The following is a 24,546-nucleotide window of genomic DNA, read 5'->3' as shown; positions in this document are numbered from 1 at the left end:
GGAGGCCACTTAGCTTGAGAGATGACAGTCTATAAACAGTGAGTATTATCTATTGCTCCTGTAGTGACCGGGTATATTTGCAAGTAGGATGTCTATCGGAAATTGTCTGTACCCATTAATATTTTGGGGTTTCTGTAGAACCAAATCATCCCACTCTCTCTTTATGTTCCCCTGCAATAGGTTCATGTGGGAAGGAGATTAACTGTGTGATGCATGTTCCCTTAGGGACAGTACAGGGTGGAAAAGGCATCCAAGCCATAATTTTCATTTCCCCAACAGGGACTGAGTCTATAACTCCAGGGAGGACAAAAAGTCCTGAAAGGTTAGTTGAGGATCACTGTAATTAGTAAGGCACTTTTTCTGGGCCCTGGTGGTCTGAAGACCCTTTAGGCAGTAAATGAACAGAAGAATCAAGCAATGTTACTTCAATTGATGTTGCCAAGTCCATTCCGGCACTGCTTGTATTTGCTGGGCAAAAACTCGAGGGGATGCTCCATGGGACATCTGCAGTGGCAGCATTCACAGTGGCATCTGCAGAGTTGGCGGAGGCATTTGTGTCGCAGCATGGTGCCATCCCACACTCTGGAACTGGTTTCCCTGGATCAGGCAACCTTCAGAATCATACTTAGAAGGACATTTGTTAGTAAAGTGTAGTCCCTTACAGCACCGTGGGCATAAAGTAGAGGCTTTGGACTTGTCTTCTTTCAGAGCCAAGCAGTACCTTTTAAGGTGGACGGGTTTGCAACAGTCATAACAAACTTTCACGGACTCAGAGGGACCTTTAAAAGCTTCAAGAGTTGTGGCCATAGCCTCATATTGAGGTTCTGTTGTCCTAGTGTGTTTACATGCTTCAATCATTTCTATCAGGGTCAGATTTTGATTCAGCAAGAACTTAAGAAGTTACTTTCAGTCTGTGTTGACATTTTCAGTAGCAAGTTGTAAAAATAAAATTTAATGAGCCTGTAGATTATCAGTTTGGTGTTCAAGTGCTTGCTTAAGGTAGTCAACAAACTGCATGTATAGCTCTTTTGCTTGAATGATAGATGTAAAAGCCTTTTGAGGTTTTTGTGCATCAGGGACCTTAAGGAATGCCTGCTGAGCTGCATCCCAAGCTTCATGTAGGGCTTCTCTTGATCAGTCTTGAGCTTGGCTAGCAGGATCTGCATACAGCCCCATTCCCTGAGTTGTCTAATCTGCTAGATTAGATCCACTACAGCCACATTAGGATGACCCACAAAAGACAAGTACATTCTGCACACTTTTTTCCCCACTCCTTTTCCCATAAAGTGAATTGAGTAGGTGATAGCAGCAACTAAGCAAGCAATCTTAAATCATGTGGCATCATTATGTGAGCAGTAAACACAGAAGCCAGAGTGCATTTAAAAAACAGAGAACTAATGCCATGGTTTGTGATTGCCCACCAGAACTCTGATGTCTTGAAAAGACAGCAGCTCTCATTGGGCAGTTAGCTTTTGCATTCCTGAGTATATGACAAGAGCGACAATTTTTCCAGCAATATCTAGTTCCCCCTCCCTTAAAACCTGTCATTTTAAGCTGACCCAGTTGTCATGAGGTTTGGGGAGAAATAAATATGGCTCTTCGTCAAGATCAACAGGTCTAGGATCAAAGGGATACTCCCCTCCTTCTTCCTGCTGTCCTCTGGACAGTAGTCGGCAGCAAAAGCTCCCATGGATCGCAAGGGACCCCCTCCTTTTTACTTCTAAGCAGTGGGACCTTGGGGAGTACCAAGAGGGATAAATTAGTCTTTCCTTTCTCTTCAGATTGCGGAGAGCTCTGAGCCTCTGCAGTGGAATGGGTGCACAAAGTGTTCTCCTTATCTTTAGCATGAGATTTTTCTTGGTCTTTTAGAACTCCAAAGGCAACTCTCCACAAGGGAAGTACATCTTCAACTGCTTTGTCTCCCTTGGTTACAGCCTTCCAAAGTTTCACTCCCACTTCATCCCACAGATCTGTTGTAAGGATTGTGGACTGGGAAACTCCCAGTTTACGTGCTAACCATTTCAATCAGATCTTTAAAAATGCGAAGGCAAAGGTTTGCTATGCTGTTGTAGTAGCTTCTACCTAAGTTCAAATTCATCTGTTCCCTGTCTGGACATTGCCTATCCCATATTCCCTGTAGCAAATCTGAATTCAGGGAACCAGCCCCTGTAGCTCACCTCTTTCCCAGAGGGACTAGTCAGCGCTGGCCAGAGTGTCCCACTTACTGTCAGTGAAACTGTTCTACAGGATCTGCCATCTGGCTGCCAGCTAGGTAGATTGTCGCTTCCTCACACAGGGCACCATTTGACAGTAACAGTAATAAAGAGATAGGATCTCCAGCTTGATACAAGCATGAAGCCCTTTTATTCTTTCAGCTGTTACAAACGATTGCAGTCTATTACAATCCATTACATTATTTTACAATCTATTTCTATCCTCTAACAATCACAATTCTGATACACACAGCTGAGCTTATATACCTTTTCAGCTATAGCTACGCAATAGTATTTGTGTGAAGAGGCTATATTGTTTAATATGTAACTAATATTGTGATAAGTGACATTGTTTGAATCAGCACCTTGTTCCAAGCAAACCAGGTGCGTACAGTATACCTCATACCAAATGCTCTCTTATTCTTTCTTCAAGATCCTGCTTTCTCTTGCCAAGGTCTGTGGCCTACAATGGCTAATAAATCTGTCAGTTGTTAGAAACTGAGCAGTACTTCCAGTCCCGCTCTTTGACTGTATCCTCACACATCTTATGCTCATTTACTGTGCTAGAAGACTGATGCAGTATTATAATTATTATTTAAAGTGAGCAAAATTGTGTTGCTTCAGGTCTATTCTGAAGAAAATTTTGCTCCATTTTCACTTAGGCCTTAATTGCTTCTCTTAAACTGTGGGAGATTAAAAACAAAGTAATTCAGGAATGCCTTGTCATTGCATCCTATTCATAAGTTTTCAATTCCCATTTTCTCTTCTTGTGTAAGTGCTTCTACTGAATTTAGGCAGATTTTACCATGGAAATAAGTTTTCCCCACCATTTTGAAGGCAGAGCCTTCAGTCATTAGGTGTGTGTACTCTGCTGACATGATTGATCATGCAAATAGTCATAGAGACTTCCATACTGGATTGCTTGTGTGACAAACGAGAGTAAATTTGCAATGTCTATGTAAAAAGAGCATGAAAGCCAATCAATCACAAGATGAAATGTCAGCAGAGAGCATCTTTTGGCATTCAACTGTCTGCTCCATGACCGTATAGCAGAGCACCTGGAGCACTCACCCATGTTGCTCATGTAGCAACAACTAAACACATATTCCTTCCTACATTAATTAATTGACTACATTAATTGACTGGTCTGTGAAGTGCTTCCAATGCTACCTCCATACAAGAGCTGTGACAGCACCAGCCAACATTTGGTCAAAGGTGGGTTCTGATACAGAAGCTGCGTTGTTTTTCAGTCTTGCTTGCTACACAGCACCCATATTCTTATTACAAGTACTCCTGTCCCCTCTTGCAATACGTTTTACTGAACTAGGAAGAAGTTAAGGAACCAGCGTGCACTGATGGCTCAGCTTTGCAGTCATGTATGATAGCTTTATGGACGACTATTATAGAATTATAAAATTATTAAGGTTGAAAAAACCTGTATGGGGTAAATAACTCCCAAGGATGGTACTTCACAAATAAATAGTATAGATGATGGTATATTTTGAGTAGTTCTATACAGATAGTATACAAATAATACAAAAGAGAGGATGGCTCACCTTCAGGATGACAAGGCTCACAGAAGACTCCATGTGGGAGGGATCTCTGAGAAGAAATCCTTCCCTGCTGGTGGTCAGCCCTTAAATGGGGTTTGGGAGAGGTGGAGCCAGGCTCCACCCCTTCCAATCACACAGGTATATTACCTTCACCTGTGCCCCCATGGCTGACTTGATGCTCACCTCAGGTGACCAATCAGTGGTTGAGGCCGCGATTCAGCAGTTTCCATACAACCTGTAATATCATCTAGCCCAGCTGTCTACGTACCACCAGCAACATCCATTATATTATGTTCCTCAGTACCACATCTAGTAGGCTCTTGAGCACCTCCATGGACAGTGACTCCAACATCTCCTTGAGCAGCCTATTCCAATTCCTCGCCACTCTTTCAGTTCAACCTGAACTTTGTGAAAAAGTTAGTAACCCATTGTACATTGTATGTGCTGGCTACAGACAGGCATTTTGACTGTTTGTTGGTGTTTTTTTTGTTTTTTGTTTTTTTTTCCAGCTCTTGAGATTGTTACAAAGCCATATTATGAAATTAATACTGAGCCTAGTAACAGCCTGATTATATCTATGGAGGCACTAGATGGGTTTGCAAAAATATCTTTGTACTAACCAAAAATTATTTAAATATACTCACCATCATGCCTAAAGTCCATTTAATTTAATGAAAATTTAAAATTTATTTTTTTCTATAATATATGGATATGCTATACAGAACGTGAAAATTTTCCAGCTCTTTTCATCAGATCTAACTGCCTGTAGTTTCATCAGGGATTGCTCCTAAATTTTAGCAACTTCAAATAAAAAAATTGGAGATCTGAGGTAAAAATAGTTGATTTAATGTTTGCCTGCACCAGCGAATCTGTTTTTATCTTTATTCACTAGCTTGCACACATTTAATTCTAGCCGGTGTTGCAGTCCTCCTGTGTAACAACAAGGTTAAATCCAGTACTCAAGTGTGCTAAATTGCTTAGGATTGGTTAGCAACCCTGCCTAAAGTGTCACGTTTCTTGCTGACTTACAGATGTTTCTAATCTAATGAAGAGGAAAGGAATAAGACAGCTAATTCTAAACTTTAAACATGTTGCTAGCTCAGTCTTTGAATAGCTATATGATTTCACAGTCACTTTCACAGATGGACTCAAGAGGAAAGAACAGACTTAAAACCCACTTAAAATACTTTGCTCTCTTTTGTTCTTAGATTTGTAGCCTTTCCCATCACTACTGAAAATAAACTCCATCAGTAGTTCATTTAAAATTGTTTTATCTATAAACATCAGTTTGAGGCTAGCTAAGATTGAGTAATGTATTTCTTTAGAAGAAGGAATGTTCCACTATCTGGAAATGCTTACTTAGAGTCTGTGTGCTCTGCATGCTTTGCTGAATTGAAAGTGTAAATTCTGAATATATTTATCTGTCATTCTTTTACATTCATAGTTATGGCTCTGTAAATCTCATGTTTACATCATGATAAAAATGGGGCACATTCTTTGCTTGAATAAGTACTTCTTGTTGGGATAAGCACAGTTCTGAAGGCCTGAATTCTGATCAAGCATCCTGCCTGGGAGTCCCCTTTGGAATTTATTCTGTGTTGCTGTGCCAACAGCTGTTTGAACTGCATTTTCTCATTTTCCATTTTGCTTGCAGGAATTTTGCTACTTGTCCCCAGCTCTGTGTGCTGAGTTAGTCGGTAGTGCTTCTACCTGGCTCGTGTGGGATGGATTTTGCAGCCTTCCTGACCTGCCCATCTAGCATTCTAAACAATTACAGTTTTTTTAAGATGGAGAAACTCACATCAAATGGTAAATTTTTGATGTGCCATATACCCCTTCAGTGTGCACAGTTTACCTTTCTTGCTCACCTTGAGCCCAGTCCCACGCCCTTGAAAAAATGAGAATTTTAATATTATCTCTGGTGTCTGTAGAGTCTTCCTGCCCTCAGATTGGAACCTTGCATTGCCAGAATGGAGTATCTTCTCCCCAGCCTCACATGTACTTTCATTTACTACTATTTCAACTAGACAGAAGTGACAATATTTCTTGGCCTTTCCTTCTATATGCAACCACATGTGCTCAGTTTTTTTTACTGGGATTGCTCATATGAAGAAGTTGAGCAGAAATTGCCTTTGTTTGGCTCATGTTTTATCTCACTGCCCAGAGGGTTCCACATCTGCTGTCAGCAGCTGCAACAGTTGTGAGCACAGTTTTCCTCCAAAATAATATGAGTGATGAATCATATTGGAATACCTGCTTTGCAAGATGCTATTCTTAATACTTATATGTGAAAAGTAAAATGAGGCTAGTCACATTTTTGCATGGGAAAGAAAATAAGGAAATGTGGATTAAATTATTTTTAATTAAGATGAAAAACTTTTTCCACCTTTACATACGTATATTTATGCATATGTATTGATACATATGAGAGCTGCACTCTAATGCCTAGTAGTAATGTGCTTTCATTGCATTTTGGTAGTAATTGTAATTGTTTATTTGATAGTGAGCATTCATTTTGCCTGCAAATAGATATGCCTTTTCTGATTGTGTTATATTCTGGAATAGCATAGGTATATTGCTGTTCTCTTGCCAAGATCATGTTTGGCAATGAGATACATATATAAATAGGATGATTACCTTGATAAAAAGTGAGTCATGCACACCAGCAGTTCCACTGTTAAAACAGTTCACTTAACTGGTGTCTTAGTTTATAATGGATGTTTTTATTATATATATCAACTTATCGATGGGTAGAGTATATGGTAGAAGAAAAATCTTTTGTTGTATATACAAATAGTCTCAAGCAGCTTCCTTGAAGCTAAGTGATTAATTTAGCACTTCATAGCTCACTAATAAAGATTTTAATTAAGCTTTCATAATGTATGCCTTCACTAAGTTTTAACTGAACCTATAAATGTTCAGTGATTACCAAATATGTTATGACTTTAAAAAAGTTTTGGATTCTTAGTGAGAATGCCAGCTAAATATACCAGTTTGTTCTGGAAGGCAGAGAGGAAATATCACTACTTCACAGCTAACTCTTACCCTGATACAGCTATTGGACAGAAACTGCTGCAGCTCATATCAAAATTTGACCAAAACTAGCATCCAAAACAACATCTTTATGTAGCAAATATATGACTCAGAAAAACTTCCACCTGCTATCTTGAAAAATGTATGCATGCTCTGGGAAAACAAAAAGAAAACTTGTAATTGTAGAAGCTGTCAGCTCCACATCATATATATCTATGCAGGAGATCATGAGCAAGTGAGTCAGGAGAAATATGGGAAGCATCGCCTTTCTGGGATGATATTCCTCCATGTTTCGAAAGGACTTTCTCACTTACAGAGAAGGAACAGCAAGCTTCAAGGATGTGCGAGGAACTTTAGATGTTAGACTTCAGCAAGTCAGACATATCTTTATATGTCTGGATTTCTGCACACACAGGGACTCCTTGGCATATTTCCCACCCAAATAAAAAAATTCAAGTCTTCAGTGTAAATACCCTATACATTTTCTGTAATGTTCTGAAAATGTTTTATTAATATTGACTTGTTTAATAAGTATGTATCTATAAGAAAACATTCAAAATGCCGTGATCTATACACAGTACTGATTCTTCTATCATCATGCCAATAAGTATTTTCACAACAACAGTCAAAATTAATTTATAATCTGTCTGCTTTCAGGTAAGAGTAGTTGTTATTTTTTAACCGTTACCTGTACATATGTATATGCACATTCTTTGTGGAAAGAGCATTTGGTAGCCTGGTGTAGGGATGGAAACTGATTCACAGCAAGTGAATAGAGACTCAGTTACTTTTTGGTCCAGCTGTCTAAAACATTCAGTCTTTCTTGCTATGGCAGGCCCCATACATGATGACCACATTCTTTCTTCTCAGCTTTCATGTTTGTTATTAATTATATGAGGCTGAAGGAGAACAGTTAATTCAATTGTACTTCTCAGTGGGAAATATATAGCCATGGGAAAAATACCAGCTATGAGTAGCAGATGTTTTGATTCATTCCTTTGATGACATCATCTGACATCAAACATGTTTTCACAGAATCAGTTGACTGAATTTTTCAGCATTATTTTTAATCACTATTTGTTCACAATGTTCAGTACTATTTCTAATCACTATTTATAGTGATTTTACTTTCCTGAACTATTTAAAAGTGCAGAGTTTTACTACTAAGCACTGTCTAGTGTTGGTGCTTAAGAATCCAATCCTGCATATTCTGGGAACAAATAATTGGCATAAAAGAAAAATCATTACTGTAGAATGATTTACTGGTATATGTTTCCTCTTTAAATATTGGTAGTGTGTGGCTTCTTTGACTTTGTATATCAAAGTGAAACATTCACAGTTTCTGACTGGTGTGGCTGTGGTTTTTAACTGGGTGAGAGTAAACGGATTGTTCTGTTCAATGATAACTATTTTGTAATATACTGATGAGTCTTGTTCTACCATGGGTGGGAGAATAATAGTGGTGGTGTCATACTGTTGATAATTTTCAACTGTTGCTTTCCTGGAGACAGTCAAGATAAACACCACAGTGCTTTCTGCTTGATCCTGCAGTGCTTATACCAAGAACTTTTCTGCGTATGCTTCAGTGATGCAGAACCCTTGGGAGCCCTTCAGCATGTCCTAGTCTGCTTGCAGCACTGATATAGAGCAGCAATTCATGACCACTGGTCATTGTCTCTAGTCATGACTGCAGGTCATTGCTGATGATCTCCTGTAGATCAAGTATGTTTGAACTTAACCAGGGAGAATTCTTGGTGATCTTTTACATCTTATAAAAGAGTTTTACTATGCCCTACAATTTCATAGGTCTTCTCAATACCAGAGAATGTTTTAATAGATGGTTTTTATTAGATGCATTGATTGTGTAGCATGTCTCAAGTAGCATAAACAAGTTGATCCTTAAGCATTTTGTACTATGTTACTTAAATGGTAGGTTTTTTGAAATTCTGAAGCCTTTGCTTCTGTACTGAAGTCAGTGGTAAAACATGCATTTCACAAGCAGCAAGAACAGACCCTAAAGCTGTTGTAGTCTGGCATAAATTACATTGGAAAGCAGTTTGTCACTTTAGATGATTTTGATGACTATTCTGAAAGGATTTTTCTCCTCTGACATCTGATAAATTGTGTAGCTGAGTGTTTTAAGTATATGTGTATAATAGAGAGTACTTCTGCATCCACTTTCAAATGAGAAATTTTGGTCCTATTCACTTGGATTTGAATATGCATCTTCAGAATTCCATAAGAACACCATAAACATGAGGAGGTGTAATATTAATGAAATGCAAGTATTCATTAGAAATATGATACCTTCCTATGAAGTGAGTTCAATTATTACAATTGAAATAATGAAGCACTTGGTGAAACTGGACTAGCTAAGATCCTTTTTTATAATCTTTTTACTACGGTTTGAATTTAAAACAAAACACAATGAAGTTTGCTTTGGAAATTGTTTTTTTCAGATACAGAGAGAACTTTTGACAAGGAAAGTTGAAAAATCTCAAGTGATTAATATTTTTTTCAGTAAACAGAAGTAGATAAGAAAAGTAAAACTTTTCAGATCTTTTGCTGAAAATCACAGAACAGGTTTCAAGCTTGCAAATATATATTTCTAATGATTCTGAGGTCATGTTTCAGCAGATTTGAATCTTAATAAAAATATCTACATTTGAGTACAAAGATACATCCAGAACATGGAACACAGAAGGAATGGTAGCTATTCTAAGCTCTTGTACAAGAGTTTAGGCTGAGAGCTTCAAATCTACTAAGTGGTTGCTGATGTCTGGATGTTAGGCTATTTTTATTTTGTCCAGTTTCCTGTTAAATGCTCTACAGGTTCATTTTATGCACCATAAAGTCGTTATGAGCATCTTGACTTTCAGGTATTTAATTGCCGCGAGTTTTGTGATTCATATGTTTCCAGTGATTAGTTTTGCTAAGCACTCTCTTCATAACCTGCTTTCTGTGTCTTGGAGGACCTTGTAGGAGACACAAACCAAGTTTTTATGGAAAAACACCAGAAACCAAGTAAATCCTGAAAGGGTTTAAAAACTCATCTTTCTTTCTCCCTGATACACAGAAATACATGAAGTAGATGGTGGATGGTGGATGTTGTGTCACTAAGTATCTCTGTTCAGCTGGATAGAGTTTTTGTCCAATTGTGGTAAATGAGTATTTTGTTTCTGGCTTGAAGCCAGATTTGCAATCCTTTAATTTACTTGAGATTGTCTTTTGGCAGGACAGGATGTTCTGCTATGTCTGTGAAAATGTCTTAACTTTATTGACATATTATGAAGGTTGAGAGAAACATTTAATAAGGTTTGCATGCAGTGTGGTCTTCAAGAAGATGAATAGTGAGGGTGTCAAGGGGAACAGAAGTAGACCACTTAAAAATGCCAATTGAATTTAAATCTTCAGATCTCTATATGTAAATGATCATGAATTTTATTTTCAATTCTGACCTACTTTCATGTATAATTCCTGTTCTAGGAGGCTAATTTTAAGTTGTTACTTTTGAAAGTGTTGTGCAGTCATGCGGTAATGAATAAGCTCTTTGTGGGTGCAGGTAGGATCAATACTTTTACTTCTACAAATGATTTGAAAGTGTGATTTTAAACACTCCCAATTCTGATTAGATTTGGTGACTTGAGACTTAAACATATATGGAAAGCTATTTTCACTCTCTAATGTTGTCTTAGCTCCACAAGCTTTCCATAACACAGAGTCCCAGGTTGAAAACCTGATGGCACCTTTAATCTCACCATTACTGGAAGTTCATGAGAAGTTTCTTCAGCATGCTATAGTTAATGTCGATTCTAAATCCGATATTATAAAGAAAGTTGCTTTTAATAAGCATTTACAAAAGAAAAAGAAATACTGACCAATATTTGCCTTAATAACACATCGTAACTATTTACCAATCTATTGTTAGATTGATTTCAGAAATCCCTTTGAAATTAATCTCTCTCACTTTTAGACATCACTCTGGAGACAAAGAAGGCTCTTCTAAGCATGTTTAAATGTTGGATCATCTTTTGACTCACTTAACTAAAGCTTTCCATCTTTCTAGACTCCTTGAACAAATTAACTTGCTGCAGTGGTTTAATGGCCAATGAAATTTAAGATGATGATAGATCTTCAACATTTTTCACTTTTGTTTTGCTCAGCACAGCTCTAGCAGAGTTGATCATGCTCCCATATTTACAGACACACTTCTTTACTGAAATTTACTTTTTGGTATGTTTACATCAAAACACTGGAGCTTTAGAAAACTTTGAATTTCCAGCACTCCTTACAAAGTTTGCTGCTCATTATCTTTATGAATTCCTCATGATGTTTGGTGACCTGGCTAGCAGATAATTACAGTGAGACATATAATGCAGGGAACTAGGCAGAAGACTGAAATGAAAACAAGTTAGCTGCCCAGTGTTAATTTAATTTAATGTTAATTTAACACAGGTAAAATGTAGAAAACAGTAACAATTTTATTAACTGTGATGCATTGCAATTCTGCATTACATAAAAAATAACATGTAATTACAGAAATGAATGAAACAGATTTCCTCCCTCCCTCCCTCCCTCCCTCCCTCCCTCCCTCCCTCCCTCCCTCCCTCCCTCCCTCCCTCCCTCCCTCCCTCCCTCCCTCCCTCCTTCCCTTCCTCCCTTACCTCCTTCCCTCCTTCCTTCCCTCCTTCCTTCCTTCCTTCCCTCTTTCCTTCCTTCCTTCCTTCCCTCCTTCCTTCCTTCCTTCCCTCTTTCCTTCCTTCCTTCCTTCCCTCCTTCCTTCCTTTCTGTCACAGTTGCCTGTGCAAATAAGACCTTTGCTTAGTTTTTTAAATCTTTTGCAGTTCAGTTCCAAATTGAAAGAAAAACAGAAGCAGTTATGATGCAGAAAACTTACTTGAGACATTGATAAAAATCTTTGACTGAAGGTGGATAGTGTTGGTTTTACTTATTAGCCCTGTAGGCACACATACTCTGAAGCAAACCATTTGAGATCAAAGTATTTTAGAAATCAGAAAGTAGTACAATTCCAGGCTATCATATAGTGGCTGTTTATTGGCTTTATATTGTGCAATAGTCATCTGGAATAAATCATAAAAATATTGCATGTTGGCAGTGTTAAGGGTGGGAAGAGATTATTGGTAGAGCGTGGCTGATTACTTCATGAGTTTTATGCAATTAAACAGTATGTACATTTTTACAGTCAGATTCAACAGAGAACTTGTTGCACCTGCTGTCAGGAAAGAAGGATTTTTAGTAGTCTGGAGACAGCATCTGTGGAAAGAAATCAGAGGTCATGAACAATGCCAGAATGCTGTAACCCACTCTCATGGAGAAACTGAAAGGACGAGCTTTTAAAAATCTGGTATTTGTAGTCTCCTAACATAAACATTGCAAAGTTTCATCTTTCACATGTGGAGTTTTCATGTGAACACTCGAAAACGACCCAGCTGAAGTTTTCAAATAAGAGCTACAGTCATAGCTAACAGCTGAAATCATGGTTTGCAAGGGATTCAGTCTACTGTCTCTGCAACAAGCAGAAGTCAATATGATCACTTTCTATTAGAGGAAAATATCATTTGAGGATTTTGAATTAAGACTTTTTGCACTCTGCTTCTCCCACAATTATTGGACACTCAAGTTCTCTGGGAAAAGTTTTAGAGGCACTCAGAAGAGGTATGTGTCTGAAATTCTAGTAAGAGTGCAGTGAAAATGAAATGTCCTAACATTAAAACTTGTTGCTGATTGAGATATGATTGTTTTTTATCCAACTAAAATTTGCAAAAATTGATAGGCAGATACTCTGAAGTGTTGAATATATTTGTTTGATGAGGTATGACACCTGATTTTCTATTATAATTTCCAGTTTGTGAGGTTGTGTATGTTTGTGTTCACAGCTCTCCCTTTAGCAAAACGTAGAAAATTAAAGCCCTTACCGAACGCTCTATGGAGACCAGGTTGTTTTCTTTTTTTGTCCTGTCATCAGCTAAAAAAAGCCCTTTCCTGACTTTGGACTGTTGCTGTCATCCTTTCTTTTAGTCATTCTGAAACTCAATGAAATTTGAGGGCTTTGGAGGATGTTTTCAAGTGGATGAGTATATATAAGCAAAGAGATGTTGCTGTTAAAATGCTTTGTAGTTATATCTTCTGCAAAGGTGTTTCTCTAGCTAAAATCCGTCCTTTAAAATTCATACAGTCTTTTCTTTTAAACTTCAGTATCCAATAGATCTTTGGGGAAGGATGTAGAGTTCAAGACATAGGCAAACAGACATGAAGTGCTTAGGAGAAAAAAGAAACCTGCTGAAAAGCAGTGTGGTCCAGCTGTTAGAGCAAGCTTGCTGGGTACTCAGCGTATGTCCTGGCACTTTAACTTTCCTCTGTTCTTCTGGTAAAGTCAGTTATTATATTTGCAAGAGGAGAACAGTATTACTTTCATATGAGGATGTTTTTCATAAATGGTTGAATTTAATGGTAATGAGCATATACTACCATAAATCTTGGTGCTGTTAAAAGGATTCTGAACTAGTCTTTTTCTGCACTCCCTCTCAACCTTCTGTCAACTTCAGTGGTGACTCCTAGATTCACATTGAACAAAATGTCTCAGTCCTGTCAGGATAGGTAAGGGAGAAAACAGGATCATCCATCTGTAACTGTGAATCTCTTGGAGTTGAGGAAGTAATGTGTCATTATGATGGTGAAATGGCTTCTAGATCTGCAGTGATGTTGGCTGGTGACTCACAACATTTTCCCTTCCCTCACTAAAGCAGCATTCTTGCTTTGCCACACCTCAGCCACCTCTGGTTTTCTTTTGCACTGGGAAGCACTTTGGAAGTGGCATCACTTGTTCCTGAGGAGAAGAATCTGAAATATCAATACTGACAGTTCTTTGCCAAGCAACTTGATTTTTTTAGTGAAACCTACAGGGGCATCCAAAGATGAACACCCTTGGCAGCATTATACAAGCACTAGCTCCATATGGCTGACACTTAGAGAAAGGGGCCTAATTAATTTTGGCAGTGGCTTGTAATTCAAAATTACTTGTGTGCTCGCTGAAAATACAAGTGTGTGGGAGACTAGTAAAAAGACAAAACAGAAAGCACTCCTGATTTTCAGATGAGCAAATTTGGTATGCTGGAATCCTGCAGCTATAAGAAAACAACTCGAGTGTAGTTTGTTTTGGAGGAGTCTCATGCTCAGTTCTCTTGATGACTAGTCCTTCTCAGGGGAATGAGTTGAAGGCATCCTACTAAGTGGAAAAATGATGAGAAAGATTCAGAGATGAGAAAGAGAGTTCCTGAAATACTGTTTCCTGAATATTGAATTCTTAATGGTCAGCACAACAGTTGATATCTTACGAATATTACAGTAGTCTTGGACCACTGTTTTAAATCTTAAAGAAGGAATTTAGCAAGTGATTCTTCAAAATGCAAACCTTTAGCATCAATATAGAGAAATTTTGAAGTCTTCATAACTTAACAGCTTTTGTCTTCTCTGATTATATTTGCAATTAAAACTTAATCTTATTTCTTTAATGTTTTTGCCCAAGAAATTTGTTGAATCATACAAACCTTAATAGCACTGATTGTAATATTTTGTAGATAACCAGAGTACTAGATCAGGTCTGCTGCAGTGCTTCAGTGCTTCAGTGTTAATGTACCTTTTTGGACTTTCCATTTCTAGTGTTTTAAGCATCATCAAACATCTTGCATAGCAATTCAGTTTTTTTTTCTGCTGCAAATGCAGAAGGATAACGAATGTATTGTTAGTCTGTGTAATTCTCCCATTGTAACTGTCTTAGTACAATATTTAAATATGACTTTTCCTCCATCTTATTTAATTCTAATCATTTGCTCTATTTTGAAATCAGGTTGCAGTGCAACAGAATACCATGACCAGCAATAGGTTTTTGTTTGTTTGTTTGTTTGTTTCTCAGCAGTTGCTACAATTTTTCTTAGCATTTTTGTACATTTGGGGCCACTTCTGTGCAGGTAATAATTCATAGCTTGGTGTTGAAGATACAGCTCAGAGACATGCAGTTAATGGATGAACACAATTCTAGCAGGCAGCTGTCACTGTGTTTACAATAGAAACCTTTGATATACAGTAAATATGAATGAAGCAGGTATTTTAAGTAGTCACATGTTGTAAAACTGTAATAAAGATGAGAACACCTGCATAGAGAAGACAAATTATTACAGATACAGTCAACTGCACTTTAGATAACATATTGTTGCTTTTTATAGTGCCAAAAGAAACTTCTTGTAAAGTCAGCAGTAATAAAATGCTCCATGAGTATTGCTCTTAACAGCGTATATTTTAATTGTAAAGCAAACTGTGAATAATGCGAAATCACAGTGTGAAGTAGTTTTCTGTTGCATTAAACTTTGATTATTGTAAAATGCACGAGTAGCACTTCGACAGAATATATCATTAAGATGCTGCACAGGGGAGGAATTTTGCAGACGTGTATTAATATCTCATCTTCACTAATGCTGTTCGTTAGTATGCTGGGACTAAGATCTAAACAATTTTGCTAATCCTTCTAGAAGAAGATGAAAGCCTAATGATGGGAATGTTTTAAATCAGTGCATCAAAATTTAAGTACCTGTACAAATCCTGAGAACATATGAAAAGCAGGAATATCCCATGAGAACCAAACTTGGTTTTCTTTTCAGGAAAAGCTAAGTAAACAGACATGACTTTTGCCACCTGGCTTGCAGGCACACTTCCTGCTGTCCCTGCTTCTGTGTTGATAGCCATTTAGTCCACCACAATGGCACAGATATGTTGGATTTCACGTTAAAGAGGCTATTCATCTTTTGTCTGTGGGCAAAGCCAAGTCCTGTATTTGACATATCTCTCAACTCCAGATATTCAAAGGTTGTGAGCTGGTTCTCAGAAAATAATCAAAGTTTTGACTCAATATAATAATATTTAATTGTCCTCTACTTATGAAAATCTTTAGATCAAGTATTTTGGTACTTTGGTAAATTGGTTAAACCTTTACTCATGTAAACTAATGCTGTGCAAGCGGGGCCCAGCTATGAGGTTAATCCATCTATAAGTAGCGAATTTCCATAATTGCGCTTTCAGGACTTTTAGCTTTTTAACATTTTGTCTGTAAATGTTAAAAATTGAGATCGTTCTTCAGCTGATGCAGCAGTACAATGCCATTTCTCTCCTTACAGTCTGTGGTTGTCTTGCTCCAGTTTATAGGAGGGAGAGGAGGTTCTTTGATATATGTATACCCAGTGTGAGATTTAAGAAAAAACGGTTCAAGTGTTGGACCAACCAGTTTATTACTAATCTTAATCAGTAATTAAGCGATGGGGAAGGCGAGGACAGACACTATTACTAATTAGGGTGCTGGGGAAGGGAAGGTGAGCAATGGGAAAGATAGTTAAGAAGCAAGAATTGTGTTAGTGGAGATAGTCATGGTCCAGATCCAGCAGCTGTCCTGTTGCATGCCATTCCAATGGTCCGAGGCAGAAGAGCAGTGGAGGGGGGAGAGCAGCAGCAGATGCAGAGCCTTGGGCAGCAAGCAGTTACCAGGAAGAAGCAGCGAGGTCCAGGAGAAAGCAGCAGAACTCAGGTGGCAGGCCCAGAAGGGATGCAGGGATCAGCTCGCTGAGGGTTCTGATGGAAGAACACCTATTCTCATGGCTGTTGATCCCTCATTTATCCTGCCTATGTGACATCCCTGGGTGCTTGGATAAGTGTCATGTGAATACCTCCTGAGATGGCTATCTCCCCAGAGAGGAGTCCACACAAAAGACTGTTCTCCAGCCACTGAGCTGCAACTTATCTCTTTCTCATGTCCCCAGGAGCATTTGTGTTCCTAAGAAAAAGGATTTCACAACCCTTGCCCAAGACTTGCTTAGACTTGTGCATCAGCAAGCTTTGAGGCAGTGACGTAAAAAATAATAATATCTTACAGTGGTTAAAGGAGTACTTTAATATTTAGAGTTAGAATGACGACAGTAATTACCACAACAGTGACTAAGTCTGCCATTAAGGTTTTCTTCTTAATTTGTTTTGTTGGATGATACCAATTTCTGTCTGGCAGTCTAGAAAGTGAAAATAAGTTTTGAAAAGGGAAGCCTGAGTAACAGGTTTGAATTTAAAGGTTTTTTTGTGTGTTTTTTTTTTTAACTCTACAGTGCATATGATAATTGCTACAAGCTTCTGGCACATCAACTGAAGTATCTGTTCATGTGATTCCCATTTCCTGATTTTACGGAAAGAAAAAAAAAAGCATACAGTATGCTTACTTCAACTGAGAAAGTCAAAGCCTTGTTCCTGTTGTTTCAAAAACACCAGAAATATGTTGCTCTGACAGTTAACAATATATAATGTGTCCGAGTTTATCTTAATAGGCATTGGGCTCTTAGTTGTGATCCAACTAAACACTTAAATTCATGCTTTAAGTTGGCAACTTGGACACACAAATTTTTGTGCATCTTTAAATGCTCTATTGGATCATAGCATAGTGCCCTGTAGGATCATAAGTATTTTTCACAGATAGCATTAGCATCACACAGCAAGTACCTATGCACAGACAGCTGTGTGAAGATGACAGGACTCTTTTTGGAAATGCATGCATAAGAACTGACATGTTTGTCTGCAATATCTCAGTGCCTGTTGTTTATTAGACAGCTGTGATCACTTCTGAGATGTAGGGAAAAGGTGGGCTCTGGGGCTTGTGCGTCAGCACTCTACCTGAAGTATTTTTAAGGAGTCTGACAATCTGTTCAGTCTCTATACTTTCTCACTCCAAGCACTGTCTTCAACAAGGAATTTTTAAACAGCTCTTGTGGGATGACTCTGAAACTTCTCTTTGTGCATCAAAAACTGTGGCTATTTTTTTGAGCTGAATAAATAACTCACAGAGAATAATTAATTGAGTTTCTCCTCTAATTTTCTTTCGTATATATTTCTTACATTTGCAGACTAACTGTCACTGAATTGTTTGACAGTAAGCACATCTGAGTTTTGGTTATGTATTTACTAGGGTATTGCTTTGACATTATATTTGGAAATCTTTTGTGCAAGACACTGCTTTCACTATTTTACAAAAATTTACTTTAACATATTTTTCAGTTTTTCTTGTAGTACGCTAGTATTCTTTCCCATTAAATTGATCCAGAAGTACTGCTTCTGTTCCATTAGACCTTCCACAGTGAAAATCTTTGTCTGCTTTGTAGGTCACTCCAGAAGTAATGTCCTATTTATTTCCACAGAAACTACAATAGATACAAAGAGCACAATATCACTATTTGATAGAGCAGATTCTCACCTACAAAACACTATTTTTCTACATAGTCAGCACCTTTAGCAGTGCATTTTCACCAGCCTGCATTCTGATCTTGTAACAATCAGCACTAGAGGAGATGACCCACTGCTTCACATCTGCTCTGACAGCACCATAGGTAGGAAATTGTTGCCCATGCAGTCCATCTTTCATCAGCCCAAATTGAGAAGGTGCCAAATCCAAACTATAAGGTGAACGTGATAGGACAGTCCAGTCAAGACTGTCAATGTGCTCCGTGGTCTTCAGATTTGAATGAGGTCAGAGAAAGGTTGTATTCTTCTCTGACATGACTTTTGGGAGCATAGTTAGTGTTGTGATGTTATGGTCAGAGTTGATGATTTGTTCTATTTTCAGGAAGTCTGGAAGGATCACCCCTCCCTTATCCCTGAAGACAGTGCACATCATGTTGTCTGCTGAGGGCTGTGTCTTGAACTGTTTTGTGATAGTGATTTTATGTGTCACCACTCCATGGGCTCTGGCCTGTAGTAGTAATGCCAGTTCTCATCACAGGCAATGATGTGATCCAGAAAACTGTCACCTTCAACCTGAAATCCTGAGAAACTTTCATGTGATAGACTTTCTGTTTCTGTGTGAGTTTTCATGGGACCAACCTGGTGCAAACTTTGCAATTTTTTCCAACTCAGCAAAGCCAGTATTCATTTCTGCAAAGAGTTCGCTGGTCATAATGTACTGATTTATGGGAATTAGCTGATCAAGACAATCTTCATTTTATGATGTGACAGCGGTGCATGACCACCTAGAATGTGGCTTGTCTTTCACACTGCTGCCACAGTTCTTACTACAAATGGAGTATTGGTGGGAAGGTTCAATCTCAACTGTCATACCACTAACCTCTAATGTTGTGGGACATCATCATAAAATAGGAAGCATTACTTTCAGAGCAGCTCTTATAATCTGTATTTACGTTGTCGTGAAGCCCTCACCTCCTAGCTTCTAACGAATACTAAAGTCCTGCTGAGAATCACTTTCAATAAATCTGCAAATATAAATATATTTATGCAAATTTATTTGTGTTGTGCTTCAGTTTCCATGAAATATTCAAAAGACTTTTAAAGTCACTCACCTATGAATATAAGTAGCAATATGATAAATGATTTCCATGTTTGAGTTCCATGGCCTCAAGAGGAGATTAAGCATTTTCTGAAGTAACTTTTGTTCAGTTGGGTAAAAAGACTCAAAACAGAAAGTTCTCTGACTGATTATTCTGGTCCTTTTGACCTTGTGGTTCAGGCAGCATTTACTACAGACAGTCTGAAAGTTTCTGTCTGAACTAATTACATCACAGATAAATGTTCAGGTTCTTCTTCTGCACCTCCTGCAGTTTCAGCATGTCTCTGACACAGAATACTTCTGCTTGCCTTGCTTTTTACCAGTTAATCATGAGACTGTTAAGTGGCTGTTGATTTTAAAACTATTTTACCCCTCAAGCCTCTTCAAATACTAATATGGATATTACACATCTATCCACTATTCTTGCCATATGGTCAAAGATGGATCAAAAGCCTTCCAACTGTCAATGGAATGTTTATATCCAACTGATTTTCTGGAAGAAAGAACACAGCTCAACTCTGATTGATTGCTATCCTAACATCTTCCCCATCTTTAAATGAAGCCTGCTGCTTCTCAAGCCTCTAGATAACCAAGTGCAGATGACACTGATGGACTGGACTTCACATTGAACAAAAAAGCTGCAGAAATTATCTCAAGCAAAGAAACGAATTGTTACTATTTGGAAACTTCCACTAAACAGAACAGGCAAATAAAGTAATGCACATAAGGATATTTAAAATCCATGTATGATTTCCTCTGCTGCTTCAGCTAAGAAAGAATAATTGTGGTCTGACTTTGCTTAGTTTAGACCAGCAAGTACTCACTGCACTTTGTGACTTTGAGGAAGTGAAGGAGTTAAACAGACTCAAATCCATAGCCATACCTGGGCATAGGCAATTAGAATTGGATCAGTAGTGCCTCTGCAGTCTTGGAGAAGAAGGGGATTTTAATCTTCTTGGTAGTGCCAACAACTAGCTCCAAAGTCAGGGGAGAATTTGGTCTGCTGCAAGGCATGAAATAGACCGAGGTTCCTGATTACACAGAACCTCTCAGTCAGAGTACTTCTTGATTACACATAATTAACCTGCAGTCAGTCTCATTCTGTGAGTTTGTGGGAAGCAGCTCTGTTCTGTTTTTGTTTTGTTTTGTTTCGTTTTTAATGAAAAGAAACATTTCCTTACACCGGGACCTAGAAACACAAAGAAACAATGAGTCTTGCCTCCGAGTAAGAAGAGTGAAAAGAAAGAACCAGCTGTAAAAAAGCTTATCCTGCTGTTACAGCCAAAGTAGCACTTGCTTCAGCCTCCACTGGCAAGAACACTGCTGTTCCCTCCACATATCCCTTGCTTGTTCTTTTCTTGACAGCAGATGGGAAGCAGGTCACAGAAAACATGAAAAAGTGCTATTACATACTTATCTTTGCTTAATCTTGATTTTTCTGCACCTCCTTTCTTTCTAGCTTGTTGGTTGTGCTGTTTCAAGAAGACATCTATTTATGGCACTCTGCAGCTGGCAGTTGTTTACAATGGTAAGAAGAAGAACTGTCTTTACAGAGATGTGCAGACAGGTCCCAAGGACACACCACAAAGAAAAAATCATCTTCACTTAGCAAGCCAGATGACTGTGCCATATTCAAAGAATCACAGAGTGGCTGAGGTTGACTGGGTCTTCTGGAGGTCCCCAGCAGTGCCACCCAAAGCAGGATGCTCAGGACCATGTCTAGATTGTTTTTGAAGATGTACATCTGAAAGACAATTTTCTTCCTCATATCCTTTGGATTCATGCTTAGCCACATGCCATGGTTATTTTTTTTTCCTCCCCAGTGTTTTCAGAATAATGTGAAGGATATATGTCCAATTATAGAAGGTGAGAGCCCTCTGATTAGGAGATGTGGACTTCATCTGGCAAAGTGTAGGGAAACTTTACAGGAGAGCAACACATGCAATTTATCTGCAGAAATGCCAGCCAGATTCCACTTCAGCAGAATGGGTATATCCTGATGCAGGAGAATAGCAAAAAAGGAGTTCTCCACTGAGCAAATTTTCAAAACCCTGTGGTGAAACAACAGCTCTGAACAAGCAAAACTGCTGACATGCTGAGAGAACTCAAGTTATCTTGTCAGGGGGACATACTGTAGACAAGTGCACAGGTATGCATCCTTCACAGAGTGACAAAGAGGTTATAGATGTCATAAAAGCAAATACATCACAATTTCTAATTCAATGATTCAACTCTGAATTAGAGGATAACTAGAACAAAACACCCTTATTACTATGAGTTCATTTTCTCTCTGCTTTCCCACCTAGTCACTTTTTAGCACAAAAATGCTGTAATTTCTCATGCATGTTGTGGCCAGATGTGCTTGGCCCATGCTGCCAGATTATTTCAAACTGCAATAATTTTTCTACTAGCATGAAATTTAATATCACAGTTGTATTAGGGCTTACAAAACCACTGAACAGATTTTTTTTTAAATAAAAATAGACAATTTGACAAATATCAATTGCTGAAGCACTGATTACTTTTTCAAAATACTAGGTTTTCATATATTATTAAGCTCTATATTATAGGTATTTTAGTAGTAGGGAGGCTTGGGTCTCTGCTTAGATTCAGAGCTCACTCTGGTTGCGGTAGTTCCCTTTGGAAGGCACCAAAAAGAAAATTAATATTGATAAACAGGTTTCATAGAGGAAATAGTAATATATGAAGTAGTCACATTCTTTCCAATTTTTCTAGAAAAACAGCATACATAATAACCTAAATTCTTTATTTTTATATCAATTAGAAGCTTCTGTCATGGAAGATAAAGCTAATTGCTTCCCTTTGCTCAAGAACATCTTCTTATGCATAAAACATGTTAGAATAACTCCAGTGTACAGCTGAGCTGTCTTCCTGTTAGAGAGTGTACTGCATGTCAACAGACATTTCGCTGGACTATGGGAATGCAAGGATGCCAGCAAGAGCGTGCTTTCAGTACTGTGACAAACAAAAGCCTCTTCTTTCATTTGTGAAGCAGGATTCAGGGAAGGAATGCCTTCTCCATGTCAGTAAAAACATCTATTTTTCTCTTCTCCTGAAGAAGAGGATATTGAGAGGGGAACGGTGTTTATAATGAGAATGGCCATGCAGGCTCCTCTTCTCCGTGTTAGCAGCAGCTATTATTGCATCTCTGAGTGGCAAGATTTATTAGGAAAAACAGCCATTTACTCTGAAAACCTTTTATCCTAATTTGGTTTGTTTAACCAAGGCAGAAACTGTTTAAAAGGAAAGAGAGTGACAAGAATATGGCTCCTACTTAACTTTGCTTTTTATCTTTTTATAAAGATGTCATAAACGCTCAGAGTCCAATCGGAGTTTTTGGAATATTTTATTACAATCAAAAGGTGAAAAGCAATAAGCAAGCAGCGCTGGGTGTGCCGGGGAATCTCCGCTCCACCAACGACGCACACCCCGGGAAGATGGTTCCCTCTTCTTTTATACAGTGTCTTATTTAAAATTCCCTGAAGTCCCCTCCTCCTTTTGGTCAATCATTTTATCCTTCTATGCTTGTGTGGCCAGTCGCTAGGGGTTGCACGCTCCTTCAGGTGGTCTTTGGGATGAAGGCTGTCTTTCGTAATTCCCTCTGATTCATCCCTCATTGTATTCCAGGCCGGTCTTGCAAGGTCTGTGTTTGAAAGGCTTATCTCTGTCACAGCTTGGTTTGAGGAAGGCGCCTTCTGGGCTCCGTTTTGCAAGGTTAATGTTTGAGATGCAGATAGAGTTCTGTTCCTAGTTTATCCTTCCATGCCTTGTAAGGAAATTTAACTCCTTTAATTAATTTTATCTGATGATTGGATTTAAAGGTATTGTATCAGTATTTTTGACTCTCTGTCTTTTGACATGAATCACATTCACGTTTTACAAAGACACAGGTAATGAGGAAGTCTGATACCAGCAGCTAGTATGTAGATGAGTGGGATAGCTGGCAGCCTGCAAGGACCAGCCCTGTCCTGGTGCATGATACCTGGCAACAATCAGTGTTCTCTGTATGTGCACTGATTCCTCATGAATGGTGTGTTATTTCTTCTGTTTGCAACGAGGCTTAATAAGGGAAAATTAAGCTTTGCCTCTCAGAAAATAGTACGAAGTAAACTGTGTAGCCTCAAGCTGTGTAAGAGACTAATATTTTACATAATTGCCTCAAAGTTTGCTGATGAACATGTCCGAACATGTCCAAGCAAGTCCTGGGCAAGGGTTGTGAAATCCTTTGTCTAAGGGACAAGCAGATGTGCATGTCCTGGGGCAACGAAAGAGAGATAAGCTGCAGCTCAGTGGCCCCTTAACACTCTTTTGTGCGGTACTTATCTCCGTGGGGAGATAGCCATCTCAGGAGAAGCTTGCCTGGCAGGCTAGCACGAGATTTGCCACGTAGGCAAGATAAATGAAGGATAAAAGAGGGATCGACCACCATGAGATTGTCGTGGTTTTGTTGGTGTTGCTGTGGTGGTGTTCTTCCATCGGAAACCTCATGAGCTGATCCCTGCTGCTGAACTCCCTCCTGGGCCTGCTGCCTGAAACATGCTGCTTTCTCCTCCTCCTTTGGACCTCGCCGCTCCTTCAGAGTGCTCTACCATCTGAGCCCTCAGGAGCTGATCACTGTTCGCTGCTTCTCCGGTGTTGACTGACGCTGTTCCTGGACTTTCCCCACGCTGCTTCTCCTGTGCTGACCCGGTGCCGCTTCTCCAGGACAGCTGCTTGCTGCTCAGGGCTGCCCGTCGCTGCTGCTGTTCTCCCCGCTTCTGCCACCCCTGCTCTTCTGCCTCGGACCGCCCCTGGGATCCTGGCTGATGACTTTCCCTGTGTTGCACAAATCCTTGCTTCTTTCCTATCTTTCCTATCGCTCGCCTTCCCTTCCCCATCACCCTAACAGTGTCTGCCTTCCCCATCTCCCTGGTTTATAGTGGTAATAAACTGGTCGGACCAACATTTGAACCGTTGTTTCTTAATCTCACGCTGGGTATACACATAATCTAAGAACCTCGTCTCCCTCCTTTATATTGGAGCGTGATATTTTTAATGGCGTAGTCAGCGGGATACCCTTCGTGAGAGTGTTGTCCTTCCAGATATAATTTGAACCCTTTTTCTGTGTGTGCCTCTTGGAGGAGTGATATTTTTTCATTTAAATGTGTGTACCTCTCTAAGAAGATCACTCTGAATTCTGAATTTGATAACTTAAGTGTGAAATTTGAACCTTTTTCTGTGTGTGCCTCCTGGAGTTGCAAGGATAGATATTTTTGAAAACTTAGATGTGGGCACTTCTCCAGGAAGACCGCTCCAAATTCTGAAACTTTACTGTTTATGTGTATACCTCTCGAGGACTTGTGAG

Source organism: Cyrtonyx montezumae, unplaced genomic scaffold (genome assembly GCF_038088225.1).
Source record: "Cyrtonyx montezumae isolate F1298 unplaced genomic scaffold, pur_monq_1.0 scaffold_29, whole genome shotgun sequence".
NCBI classification, from domain to species: domain Eukaryota; kingdom Metazoa; phylum Chordata; class Aves; order Galliformes; family Odontophoridae; genus Cyrtonyx; species Cyrtonyx montezumae.
This window is presented reverse-complemented; position numbering follows the sequence as displayed.